Source organism: Miniopterus natalensis, chromosome 1 (assembly GCF_054644295.1).
Source record: "Miniopterus natalensis isolate mMinNat1 chromosome 1, mMinNat1.hap1, whole genome shotgun sequence".
NCBI lineage: Eukaryota > Metazoa > Chordata > Mammalia > Chiroptera > Miniopteridae > Miniopterus > Miniopterus natalensis.
The window spans coordinates 7,986,934-8,000,961 of record NC_142081.1 but is presented as its reverse complement, the minus strand read 5'-3'; positions in this window follow the sequence as shown (position 1 = coordinate 8,000,961).

Below are 14,028 nucleotides of genomic sequence, written 5' to 3'. Positions count from 1 at the left end.
CACAGGGTGAGAAACACGGGCATCTGAATGTCAGAAAGAAGAAAACCTGGTCGTTCACCTAGTCTTCAGTCAGGAAGGACTTTGGAGGCATGAAAGCAACAGAAGGGACACCTAAATATAATTTGACCACAAAAAAATTAAAAATAATCTCAGAACACATCAAAAATATTTAAAGACAATAAACTAGGGAGAAATGTTGAGATATGTGAAAAAGGAACAATTTTTGATATTTTAAAAAACTCTTACAAAGTAAAAAAAAAAAAAGACACCATTGTTTGTATTCAGAAAATCACAAAACAAAAATGGCCTATAAACATGAAAAATATTTCAGCTTACTAAAAATAAAATTAAACCACATAATTGCTGCCCATCTAAAATATTTAAGCTAATATACTGCTGCTTGTAATTTAGGCTCTCCAACACGGTGATGCTCTTTGCATAATAGACTCTCTGGAAAGCAATTTGATAAGAGGCCTCAAGAGGCTTAAAATGTTTATGTCCTTTGGCTCAGTAATTCTAGGTCAAGAAATTTAAGTTAATAAAACCAATGCTATTTGGTTCCCAAATGGCAGAAAACCCCAACTCAACTGGGCTTAAGCCAAAAAGAGAATGCACTGGATTTTAAAATTGGAAGGCCAGGATTCTAGCTGCAGGCATAGCCTAATCAGGAGCTCATTGTGGACAGAATCCAGTCTCTGTCTCTGGGCTCTGGGCTCTACAGGTTGGCTTCATTCTCAGGCTCAGCAGAAACAAGACAGTCAACTACCTTGACCTTGTGCCTCTAAAATTGAAATCAGAGGAGAAAAGAGAATGTCTCTCCCCAGTAAGTTCCTGCAAGTCCCAGGGTTCATTCTGATTGGATCACCTTGGGTCTTGTGCGCCCTTTAAACAAATCCTTGTTTGGCCAGGCCTAGGCTACCAAATCTAGTCTAACCAGTCTCTGGAACTAGGGGGTATTCCATGCTCTGATGGCCACGTCTGGGTCAAATTTTTATTTGAGTTTTAGTGAGGTGGAATATCTTTCCCGGCTAGAGGCCATTCCTCTGGAGCCAGTGGTGGGTGCCACATGAACTTCATGGACTGAAAGAAGGGGTCAAGTGTGGTTCTCCAAAGGGAAATCAAGCTACTGTTACCAGAGGGAAGTGGGGACTGGAGCCAGGCAAACAAAAGCAAGAAATGTTTGTTACAGATGCAACAAAGTGGCTGTACAAAGATGTCCACCGCATTGTTATTTATAGTAGCCAAGTTGGAAACCGCCTAAATAGCTCAGAGAAAGAGTTTAATAAATGATGCCCAAACTATATGATTTTATAATTCTGCAGCCATTAAATTACAAGTCCAAAAATATCTAAGATAAAGAAAAAATAGGATGTAAAGCAAAGTGGAAAAAGCAGGGATTTTTAAAAAGTAGACTATAAAGAAGTAAAATTGGTAGTTACAAAATAGTCATGCGGATGTAAAGTGTAGCATAGAGAATATAGTTAATAATCTAATAACTATGTATAGTGCTAGGTGGGTACTAGGTTTACAGGGTGGGTGTGGGGAATCACTTCATAAATTATGTAAATGTCTAACCACTATGCTACACACCTGAAACTAATACAAAATAATATTGAATGTCAACTGTAATTGAAAAATAAAATAATTTTAAAAAGCAGAAATGAAAAAAATCCAATTATCTACATAGGCTGGTTTAACTGAAATAAATCAAGTTCAGTTTCTTTACAATCACTGTTCTATCATGTTGATACTATTTATGAAGGAATATATAGTACAAGGGGGCTGGGGACATGAACCAAAGTGAGCTGAAATGATTCTAAATCATTAAAAACTTACTCTAAAAAACAAAAAAGTAGACTATAAACCCAACTTGGTAAAACTTATAGATGTAAAAGAGAAGAGGGAAATACACTAAAGCAGTGATGCTAAGTGGGAGGAGCCTGGCCCTGGGGAGGAGTGAGAAGCATTAGTCTCCACCCCCCTGTGGCGGCAGCTGCATCCACATTCATCCCAGAGGCTCCTGGTGGGCAGAGTGTGTGCATCTCCACCTCTTGACTTCGAGTTGGCCCATGTGACTTACTTTGGCTAATAGGATGATAGTGGATTATGACTGGAGCAAGAGGCTTAATGACTGTCGGTGGGGCTTGTCACCGTGAGCTTAGTCATGAGCCTCTGGAAGCCCCCTGGTTGCAGAGGAATGAGACCATATGAAGCAGATATGGACCCAACCTGAAGCATGAATCCACCAAAATCACTCAGTTCTCAGCCAACCCACAGTGCCCTGAGTCAGAAATAAATGACTGTCATTGTAAGCCAGTGAAGTTTGAACTTGTTTGTTACGCAGCGTTATAGCAATAGCTGTCTGATACACCTGCACACCAAAGTCCATGCGCCAACCAAGGAATCACCAGTCTTTGGAGCCCGGTCTTCCTGATGGGCATGAACTGTGTCCCCGAGGAATGCTGAGATGTAGAGAAATGGCTAAGAACTCTGTCTGCCATGTTAGCCGTGGTTCGCTCTGTTAACCACAGTGGTTCGTTATTAGTGGTTAGCTCTGGAGTGTGGGATCCTAATTTTTTTATTTTCTCCTTATACTTTTGTATATTTTCCAAAGTTTCTTTAATGAGCATGCTTAACTGTTATAACCAGAAAAAATACTTTATTCAAAAATTGGAAAAATGAATTGGAAACCAACTCTTCTTGGCATCTCACTGGCCCTAACCTTTGGTGTCCCCAAGAACAGAGCTAATTATCAAGTCCTCACTCACAGAACTGTCTCCAGGTCTCTAGAGGCTGTATTCTTGGCCCCTGCATATTGTCCTTTCTCTAAGCTTGGCAGTCTGGTTTGAAGAATGTGGCTCCACTCTCTGAATGGGGTTCGTCTCTAGCCTCATAACATGGTGTCCCAATCTGAGCTCCATTCTCCAGGTAAGGAAGTTGGCCAGACAGGAATGACAGGAAACATCTGGAAGAGGCTTCCTTGCTGTGGCCCAGCCTTCCTCCCACCCCCTCATCCGGGGGCCACACCCTGGCCTGCCCTGCTCTTGGCCAGGAATGGCCAGGTTACTTGGAGTCTTGTGCTCTGAGGCTGTCAGTGTGGCCAGGCCATAGGAACGTCTCACCTGTCCTCAAACCTGAACTTCCTGGCCCTGGTTTGCCCCCCATTCTTACTAGGCATCTTTAGAAGATGCTGCAAGGTTTCTGTGCCCTGGGGTGCCCAAGCTCACTTGTCCCTGGCTGCCAGCTGCTTGGGTTCTCTGCACGACTCAGTACTGCGTGAGACACTGCGTTCAGAATCCAGAGACAGAGAGCCCGGGGTCCCCAACTGCACTGTGGAAGGGGACGTGTGAGGCCCAGAGCTGCGACTCCTTGGCCCCTGACTCTCTGTGCCTAACTCTCCAGGGCCTCACACAGAGCAGGTGCCCTGTGTTGGACCAGTGGGTGCATGTGAGTGAAACAAAAGAGCTAGGCTCCTGACGGCTGTCCCCAGGGTGAGAACTTCCCACGGTGGCTCAGAATGCCACTTACAGACCTGTACTCACTGAGTCCTCCTGCAGCCATGCGCTAGAAAGCGTCGTTTTCCTGGCTCCACATCACAGAGGGGGAAGCCAAGCTCAGTACAGTTATGTGGCTCATCCAAGGTCACACGGCTGCTCAGTGCTTGGGCAGGTATGTTAACTCAAGTCCACTGGCTCCCAGTGCAACAACTATCGCTGTAACTGGGAATGGTTTGGTAGTAAAAAGAACTATAAGGACAAGGGGTGACATGCACTGGACACTTGCCATGTGCCAGGAACCTGAGCTTGTCGTCACTGACGCAGCCTTCGCCCACCCTGCGAGAGTGACTCTCCCCAGTGTACACAAGAGGAGATGGGGACCCAAAGAGGTTAAGAGCTTGCCCGGGGTCGCACAGGCCGGGAGCCAGGCCCCACGCCTGTGTCCTTTCAGAGTCAGTGTGACAGGCTGTAGGTAGCATGGGTGTGAATCATGAACTACAGGCAGGAGTCAACGGCTCAAGCTCAGATCTGCGCACGTTCCCAGAAGGAATCAAGAATGTGGGGCTGCAGATCCTGGCTACTCAGTGTGGTCTGGGGACCCGCACTTAACGTCCCTGGGGGATCCATGTGACCAGTAAAGCCCTGGTCTAATTTGCTGTGAGGTGAGTAAAAGGGTGTGGCCTCTAAGAATGGAACCTGCTCTCTAATCCGGGGATTCTACGGCGGGGCTGTGAACTGGGAGGAGCGATGTCTGCAGTCAGTCAGCCACCCCAGCTCCCGAGCTCCCGCAGAGGACTGCCCAGGGTGTGCCTGGAGGGAGATGCCTTCTGCCCTGACTGTCCCTTCCCTCCCCCTCCTGTCCCCAGCCAGCTCCAGCCTCACCTCCTCCATGAAGCCTCCCCAGCTGGCCCTGCCCCAGGGAGAGGGAGTAGAGCCCACCTCTGATTTTTTTATTTCTCTATTTCCTGTGACCTCATATGAGAAATGATTCCAGGCGAAATGTTGCCACCTAGAAGATGAACACATTTTAATTCTCCAGCAAGTGGTAAAAAGGTGAGAACTGGGCAGGTCGGAAAGCCAACCTGAGAGGAACAGCTACTCCAGCCTGACGGGAGGGGCAGGGTCTTTCAAGGGCAATGGAAAGGGACTCCTCGGCTCACAGAGGTGCAGTAACCTGTTCGAGGTCACACAGCAAACAGAGGTCTACCTGACTCAAAGCTAGGGCACTTTTCCTGGTCAAAGCTCTGAAAACTTTCCCCAAATGCCCCTATTGGCAGAGGACAGTGAACTGACTGTCAAGGAGCTTGTCCTTGGGCCTGAGGGGAACCAAATGCCTCTGCACTTGTGTTTCAGCTGAAAATTTTATGTAAATGAGTTCTCTTCCTGTTTTTATACACACTTTGTTCCTACACACAAACACACACACCACGTTTTCTCCCTGTAAAAACCTTTAAGTAGATGACCCAGGAGGAAGCTGCTCCCCGTTTGGGTTGCACTTCGGTTCTGCCTGGCCCAGCTCGGTGGCCCCTGGGGCCTGGCCGGACACTTACTCTGCACAACCTCCATTATCTGTAAACATAGGCTCGAGTGTCAAGAAGCTTTTACCAGGCCCTCCGAGGTCAAGCTTTGCTGAGTTTTGCTCTGGGGGTGCCTAGAGTATGTCCAGGGATCACAGAGGCCCAAATTCTTCCATTTCTCGTGTTCTGGGCAATGTTATAAGGGGACTCACACAGGCACTGAGCTCCGCTGGTCTAATCGAGGCTGTGCTGTCCGGGTGCGGCTCAGCCAGCCATCCACTAGGAAGGCAGGAACCTCAGCACCACCCTAGAGTCTCTCTCCCCCCACCTCACATCCAGCCACTGCCAGGTCCTCTCGATGTCACCTTCTGCTCCTGGACACTTCCCACCCTCGCCCCTGGCACACTTATCTCTGGCCTGGATAACAACACAGCCCCTGAGTCTTCTGCTTCCAGTCTTGCCCCCTCAAATCCATTCTCTCACAGCAGACACAGCGATCTCTCAAAAAAACACATCTGATCATGTCCACCCTCCCTCCTGCCCCTCCTAAGGCTCCCCATTACCCTTAATACAAAACTCTTTCCAAGGCTTCAAGGCCTGCACGACCTGGCCCTGGCCACCTCTCCAGCCTGGACCACTCTCCCTTCTGTCCTGCGTTCCAGCCAGACGGGCCCCTCGCAGCTTCTAGAATTCACCAGCTCCTCTCCCAGGACCTTCACTCGTGCTATCCCCTGTTTCTAATGCTTTGTCCCTTAGTCTTTGCTTGTGCCTACGGGACATTCACTGCATTTTTCTTGAGCACCTGCTACGTGCCAGGCACTGTGCCAGGTTCTCAGTGTACTGTGGTGACCTTGTCCCTGCCCTCTCGGAGCTTACCCAAGGCACATACACCTGAATAGTCATGAATCATAACCGCTAAGACTGGAGTCACAAAGAAGACTAACAGGCTAGGGACAGGGAAGAGCAGGACTGTGACCTCTTCCAACTCATCCTTCAGACCTCAGCTCAAAATCCATCTGCTCTGAGAAGCCTCCCTCTTTCCCAGACGAGCCCAGGGCATTCAGTTATCCGCTCCCACAGCACCCTGTTCTCTTCCTTCCCAGCACTTGCCATAGTTGGCAAAAAGACATTGATTTGTGTGACTAAAGTAGTAGTGAGGAATGGTGCCGTGGAACATCCACTCTGCTTTTAGTGGGGGCTTGAGGAAGTGACCCCCCACAATTACACAGAGATGTGAGCAGCATTAACCCCACTTCACAGAGGACTGAGGTTGAGAACAAGAGAGGCTATATTAGTCATCGCATGCTGCGTAAGAAGTCACCCTAAAATTTAGCAGCATAAAACAATGATTCCTGAAGGTTGGCAATCTGGGTCCTCTGGCTCAGGGTCTCTCTACAAGGCTTCAATCCACCATTGACGAGGGCTGTGGTTTCATCTGAAGGCTTGACTGGGAGAGAATCCGCTCCCAAGCTCACCCACACGGCTGTTGGACTGAGGGCCTCAGTTCTCCATACGTCAGCTCACAATGTAGCAAGTGAGAGAGAAGAGAGATCAGCAAGACATTAGCCATGGTCTTTGTTTAACCTGATTTCAAAAATAACATTCCATCACTTGGTGTATTCTGTTTGTCACAAACAAGCCACTAGTCCAGCCACACTCAAGAGGAGGGAATTATTTCTGTGAACACAGGAGGAGGGGTCATTGGGGGCGATTAGAAGCTGCGTATCACAGAGGTCATGTAACCTGCCCCAGATCTGTAGCTAGGACACCTTCCAGCCTCCTTCAGGAGGTGAGGCCAGGGCTGGAATGAGCAGCTCTCTCCAAGCCCAGGGCTGCCACGCCTTCCCCATCCCCAACTGTCCTATACTTTTTCCTTTTGTGGAAGCTGAAGAGTGTTCTCTGCCCAGCCCAGGAAACTGCATGCGGTGGGTACAAGCACTTGCTATCTGAGCCGAAGAAATGTTAGCTCTCAAACCCAGGCCTGGGGGAGCCCACAATGGGCAGTTGGCTGGGAAACTGGCCCATCCAGGACCCTCGTGGGGCTATGGTCATGTTTCCACTGAAAAGTAAGCAGCGACATGGTATAACTTCATGGAGAAGGGGCCAGAATTTGAAAGCGGGGTGGGATCTGACAAGTGGAGCCTGTGAAATGGGCATCCCAGGAAGAGCAAAGGCTCAGAGGGGCAAAGCATGGGGCAGGTTCTGAGCACTTGAAGCCATCCTCTTAGGCTCATGTACTGGGCACGTGGAGAAGTGAGGGAGAGAGGGGACAAGAAAGGTGGGCTGGGGCCACGTTGTAGAGAGTGAGGTGGGGACAACCTTCTGAGAAAGGCCATGCATGGGCCACAAAGCCCAGCCCCAGATGCTGGGGCATCCTTTTACTGGAGGTCCTTTGCTGGAGGACAAGACCCTCTTCTCTGAACCTGTGAGGCCATAGCAGCCACCCCTGGACCCCTTCACCCAGACACCTGGACACCAGGTAGAACAGGCTCAGGGAGAGGAAAGCCAATCCATTTCAGACAGAACTTGTTCACCCCCAGCTATGAGGTGGCCCCTGAAAGGACTGCTTACATTTTTAACTCAGATCCAGCTTGAAAACCAGCTGGACTCTTTGTAAACATTATTTTCTCTTCTAACCAGGCTTTAGAGAGCTCAGGAAGAAGCCTGATTAGTTATAGATTAAAGAGATAGCACTTTCTCTGCTTATTCCAGCCAAAGTTGAGGAAAGATTCCATTACACATATACTGAGAGTCTGGATAAGACTGTGTTTTGTTTAAAAGCTTCAGTATGAAAAACAGCTTTTAAATTTATCTTTTTCTTTAATCCCCCAGGTTGTCCAACCCTCCCATTGAGTGGGGAATTAGAGGCCCAGAGATGGCCTGAAAGTCACTTGAAGCCACACAGCATTGAGTGGCAGAATCAGTCCAGCCTGGGGCCCAGAGTTTCTGCAAACCAGCCCAGTGCTCCTTCCACAGGGCACTCTTGGCTCAGTTTGGAGCTGCCTGCATGGCCTGGGCCAGGGAGGACAGTGGGCCAAGGGCTCGAGATTTAGTGCCATCCAACACGAGGGTTCCTAGAAGCCTCAGCTCACTCAGGGTCCTCCTCTTGGGGACCCCAAATGCTTGGATGTGGACTCTACCAGGGCTAAACCTGAGACCAGGCCCCAGGCAATGCCCTCACAAGCCCTTGCCAGGAGGACTCTTCACCTGCACCCCATGTGACCGCACCCAACTCAGTCATTCCTCCACCAGGTGAGCTTAACACAGCCTGGAATGAGCACTAATTGAGGAGTCAGAAGTCCGGGGATCAAGCCCAGCTGGGCCACTTCCTAGCTGAGCAGCATGGCCTGCTTATGTCACCTCTCTGGCTTCTTAGGCTGTAAAAAACACTAAGAGCAGAAACTCTGCAAAGGCAAACAGGGGTGGTAGTGCACCACCCCCCTGCAGTCACACGACGGTGAATTCAAAACCAGCTCTGGAGTCAGGCTGCCTGGGGTTGACTCCCACTGCATGCTGTGTGAATTTATGCCCCTAAACTAGATGTGAGAAAATTAAGAACGATGATGTAGGTTGAGAGGTTAGGACACTACCTGATACACAGTAAGTGTTCAGTAAAAATTAGCTGTTAGTGTTATTGCTTACTTGGAAGACACGGGTGTTTGTCCAGGAGCCTGGTGCCTGGGGCAGGGGAGTGAGAGTGGGGTGGGGAACTGCTTAATACCTGGCTCCTGAAAGTATTAATACTTGTAAAACGGTGCGTGCAATGCACTGCAGCCCCCTTCCCCACAAACCTTCCCTCCCCCGCCTAATGCACTCCTCCAGGGGCAAGGGCTGGTGACTAAATCTCTGAATGAAACATATTCCTCTGTTTGATGTTTAGTAATAATGAGCTTGTATGCCAGGTGAGTCACCAAACCTGGTTCGAGGTCTGTGCCTCATATATAGCCATACAATTCCAGAGGCCCAGAATCAACAATCCTGGAAATTCATTTATTCAACAAACATTAATTGGGTGCCTGGCAACCTGCTGGTTCATGAGTTTGAAGGGGGTAAAATATTATTTAGAAGCTACAGGAGGGCAGGCAGCTAATGTTTTGGACACATGTTCCCTAAGTGCCTGTCCTCCGGCCTTGAGCAAACTATACTTATATGACTTTGTTTGTGAATTAATGAGGGCCAGCTAATATTTCAGAAGACCTCGATTTGCAGTTTTGGTCAAAAGCCTTTCAGCCTTTACAAGGAAGCCCTCCCTTTCTGGATTGTGCTAACTCCTTCCTTAGCTCAAAGCTTTCTGTGTCTTTAAAAGGGGGCGGTCCCTTGTCAAATGGACCTTAAAGCATAGGCTGAAGGCGCGTGAAGTCCCACCCACTTTCTGTGACGTTGTGCGTCCCGGCCTCTGAATGCCCGCCTCGGACGTCAATCGCGGGGCGTGTGTCTTGCTGGGACACAGTGTAGGTCTCACCTCTGGTTTGCGGAGCGGTCGGGTGTATTCTCCTCCACTCTCCCCCACGCCCTCCAGGCCCCCGCCGCCGAACCGAGAGCGGAGCCAGCCCGTGGCTCCCGCGGCGCCCTCCCGCACCGGATCGCTCCTCGCCGAGGCGGGACCTGGCCCGACAGTTCCGGTCACTATGGTCAGTGGTCCTGCAGGGAGGCGGGGCAGGGGGAGAGGGGAGTGGGCGCGGTAGGCGGGTCGCCGCCGTGGCGCATGTGCATTCGCGGGACGGGGTCGGGCGCGAGGCTCCGCTCCCAGCGCTGGACCCGTGGCGTTCGGACCCGAGTCGGGATCGATGCTAGGGGACCCCCCCCGTCTTTGCTCGGAAGGCCCTGCAGGGCCCGGGACGCCCCCCGCCGTCCCCCAAGGAAGCGCAGCGAGGGGACCCAGCCCGGCCCCCGTGCCTCCCGCCCCAGGGCGTTAGTCGCACTCAGGTGCCCCCGAGGGTGCCGTTCTGATGGCGCAAGGTAGGTGCCCTCGACGGGACCAGGTCAGAGGGAGGCTCCAGGGCTAAGGGTTGCCCCCTCTTTGTTAAGTAACCCTCCAGTCAGCCGCTCAGCCATCAGAGACACCCCCCCAAAGCCCACGAGTGGACCTGGGGGTGCGCGGTGGCCGGATCACTGAACTTCTCTCGTCCCGCGCGGCAGCCGAAGGCGTTTGGAGTCGGGACGCACATAGAAAGGCGCGTGAATCAGGAGGGCAAAGCCAAGACTAGGGGAGCCCCTGGGGCAGAGTCCTGTCTGAGCAGAAAGGGCCCCCGAAGCGCTCTGAGCTGAGCCAAACCTGGGACTCGAGCAGGTGCAGAAACTGAGGCCCGGACAGGAAGGGACTGGGACTGACTGTGGGCTTGAACCCAAGACTCTGTTACATTTGTGCACCTTCGGGTTTGGAGGAGGGGGTCAGGCAGTCTGCAGGGGACTGAGTGTGCTGACGGCCTAACCCCTTCACCTGAACCCCCCTCCCTTCCAGGGGTCCTGTAGAGTGTAAAGGCTGGTGGCCCTTATGGTGGCTTGGGGTCACACAGCCTGAGTTCAAATCTCACCTTCACCCCTTGGGAAGCCGAGAGGCTTTGGTTGGTCGGTTTCCCTCCCAGCACCATGTTGCTCATCTGTACAATGGGCTGCTGTGTGCACCACATGAGGGGATGTGGCTTTTCCTGTGATAACCGAGTCCTGGAAATACGTGCACAGGTGCCTGGTGCTTTGTACTTGGCATCCACCCCACACCCCCTCCAAGTCTGGGCATGGAAATGGGTCACCAGTGCTGGATGCTGCTGGGCAGGGTCATGGGTCAAAACCTGGTCATGGCCCAGCACGTTCTGGGTGTGGCATGGGCAGCCAGGTCATCTGAGCCACAGCCATCCTGGACAAACCAGCTTGCTGCGGGGGTGTGGTTGAGGCCTCTGGGGCCTCTGGAAGCACCAGCTTCCTGCTTCTACCCAGTGCCCAAGGGTTTATCTGGCTCTCCTGCTCCTGGAAGGGGGCCCAGGTGTTCCTGCATCACCCACTAGGGAGTGGCCTGAGATGGGGTAATAATGGGTTTAGCCATCCTGGAGCTGGAGGCTGGCGTGCCTTCTTGCCACCGCTGGGTAGCTGGGAAAACAGCAGGGACAGTGGGGTCTGGGGCCTCAACTCCCAGCCTTTGTGCTGCACAGTGAGACCTCTGACCCCACGCACTGTCTGTCCTGGACTCATGAGACCAGAAGCTAGAGGACAGATGGGGTCAAAAGCACCACACCTTCACCTCATCACCATCACTATCACCGGGAGGCTTGGGTGCCTTGGAAGAGGGATGAAGTGATCAACCCACTAAGTACGATGTCTCCAAGGCTCCAAATCATGGGGGCACAGGCTGTGCAGGGTCTGTCTTCTTCCATTCACTCAGCATTTATTGAGCACCTGCTATTTGCCAGGCACCATGGTGGACCCTGGGCTGCATGGTGTGAATGGTGGTGAGTGGCATGTGGTGGGCAGAGGAGAACATCTTTGGAAAATGCAGCATCTTCTTTCCTTTCCTGTTTCAAAGTCATGGCCTAAGGTTGAGGAAGGGTCCCAGGTAGAAGACAAGAACCCCTTGGAGAGAAAAGGCCAGCATGAGGACCAGGCCTGGGGCTGCCATTGGTGAGGACTGTAGGTAGTGAGGGTCTCATGCTCACTCAAAGGGCGTTTAATGGGTGGATGGATGGCTGTCAGTAGTGAACAGAAAATCACAGGGCTCTTCTGTGACTTTGTTCTTTTATTTGTCAAACAAGACCCCAGTAGGTACTGTAGTCAGGCCCCATGCTGGGCACTGTTGACAAAGGCCAGGGGCCTGCCCTCTCTTAGGAGCTAATATGCTTGTTGGTCAAGACATAACTGGAGACAAGCAATTCCTGAGCTGCTGGTTGTGGCCTGAGAGGTCTGACCCAAGGCGTTAGGGGCGCAGCGGGAAGCCGGCGCCCCCTGAGGGAGTGCGGAGCGGCGGCGAGGCTTCGCCACGGGGGGCTTTGGACCTGGGTGTCGCAGGATGTACCTCCAGGAGTGATCGTGGGAAGAGTACATTCCAGGCAGGGGGAACAGCATGCTGGGAGGCCTGGAAACATGGTTAAGAATGGGCTGTTCTAGGGAAGGACGGTGGTCTGTGTGGGAGCAGGGGGCTGGGCGGAGAGCTGAGTCTAGAAAAGTGCGTGAGGGGCTGCACGTGCCGCGCCCTGGGATTGGGCGTTATTCTGCTAATGGGAAGAACCGTAACATATTTTGACAAGAGATGGTTGACCTTGATGATCTCTCTGGCATGCAGTGGACACAGGGCTGGAGGTGGCCAGGCTGGAGTCCGAGACTGGCTCGTCCACTCGCTCAGTCATCCGCTCAGTGTGCGGTTTTGAAGCAGGACCGGGTGCCAGGCCCTGGGGATCTAGCTGTGGCAGGCAGGCAAAGCCCTTGCCCTTACGGAGTTGACATTGTCGTGGAGGGAGACAGACAGTGCACAAGTATATGAGGGAACCTACGTGGCAGAGAAGAAACAAGGCAGTGGCAGCGGGGGAGGGGCAACTTTAGACCCGGGGGGGGGGGGGGGGGGGGGGGCGGGGGGGTGTCAGGGGGTGATGTCACCCGAGTCATGTGAAGAGGCAGCGGAGCATTGCAGGCAGCAGGACCGGCAGGTGCAGATGCTCTGAGGTAGGGAAGTGCGTGTCTCGTTGGAGGAACACACAGAGGGTCATTGTGAGGTGAGCAAGGCCAGAGAGGCTGCCCTCCCAAGGTTGAGTCTTTTCCTGGGGGGGGAAGTCATTGGAGGGTATTGAGGAAGGGCGTGCTGCTGTCTACCTGTTGAGCAGCCTGCCCTGGCTGCTGTAGGATGGTCGGGATGGGGGCAGGAGTCAGTTAGGGGCCCTGTTGCAGCCTCTGGGGGCAGGGGAAGATGGTGACAGCTCAGGTTGAACCCAGGAGCAAAGACGGTGGGGGAAGAGAGGAGAGGAGAGGACTCCTGGGTCTTTGGCATGAACTCTGCTGGCCGGAGGAGCCCTTGGGGGAGCTGAGGATACCTGGGAGAGGAGGCAGGGGTGGAGTGAGAGAGCAGTTAGGGGCACAGTAATTTAGGGATGCTGGTCAGACATGCCAGTGGCTGGTAACTGTTTGAGGCCAGATCTCCAGGGAAAGGTCAGAGCAGGAGACCAGTTCTGAGGGTCCATCAGTAGGATGTTGTACAATGAGAGGGGGCCAGTGTCTGGTTCACGGTCTCTGCAAGGCCAGCCAATAACTGTGACCCAAGGCATATGAGACCCAAGTGCAGGGTCTTCCCTATGTTCTGAGCTGAACAGCAGGGAAGGGGCATTTGGATGGTGGGCTGAGTAATAGTCCCCCAAAGATGTCCACGTCCTGATCCCAGAACCTGTGCATAGGGTACCCCACATGGCAACAGGGACTTGGCAGTTGTGATGAAGTTAAGGCTTTTGAGAAGGGGAGATGCCCTGAATCCCCCAGGTGGGCCAATGATGTAATTTCAAGGGTCCTTATAAGGGGGAAGGCAGGCGGGACAGAGTGGGGCGGAGCCATGAAGGTGTCATGAGCCAAGGAAGGGATCATGAGCCAAGGAGCACCCGCAGCCCCTAGAAACCGAAAAAGGTAAGGAATGAGCTCTCCCCAGGGCCTCCAGGAAACACGAGATCATGTTAAATCCACGTTGTTTTCAGTTCCTGAGTTTGTACTAATTTGTTAGAGCAGCAATAGGAAACTAATTCAGGGCTCTAGGGCTTTCCTAAATCTTTGGCCTCCAAACATTTTTGATTACTCACCTCAGTAAAAATGTTTTGATCATCCACATATTTGTATTGTTATACATCGCACTCTAAAGTAGACATTTAAAAGGGCATTTCCTTCCAGCCCCCAAACCAGCCCACTCTGGAGAGCCCAGCACCAGGCAGGCAAAGTCAGGGCTGGAGCCCCTGGGAGCCTCTAGAAGTGACGGGGACCTTCTGGGAGGGGAGGTTGGCCCAATTCTGGCCCTGCCCTGCTGGTGGGTGAACCTGGAGGCTCTGGCCTCTACC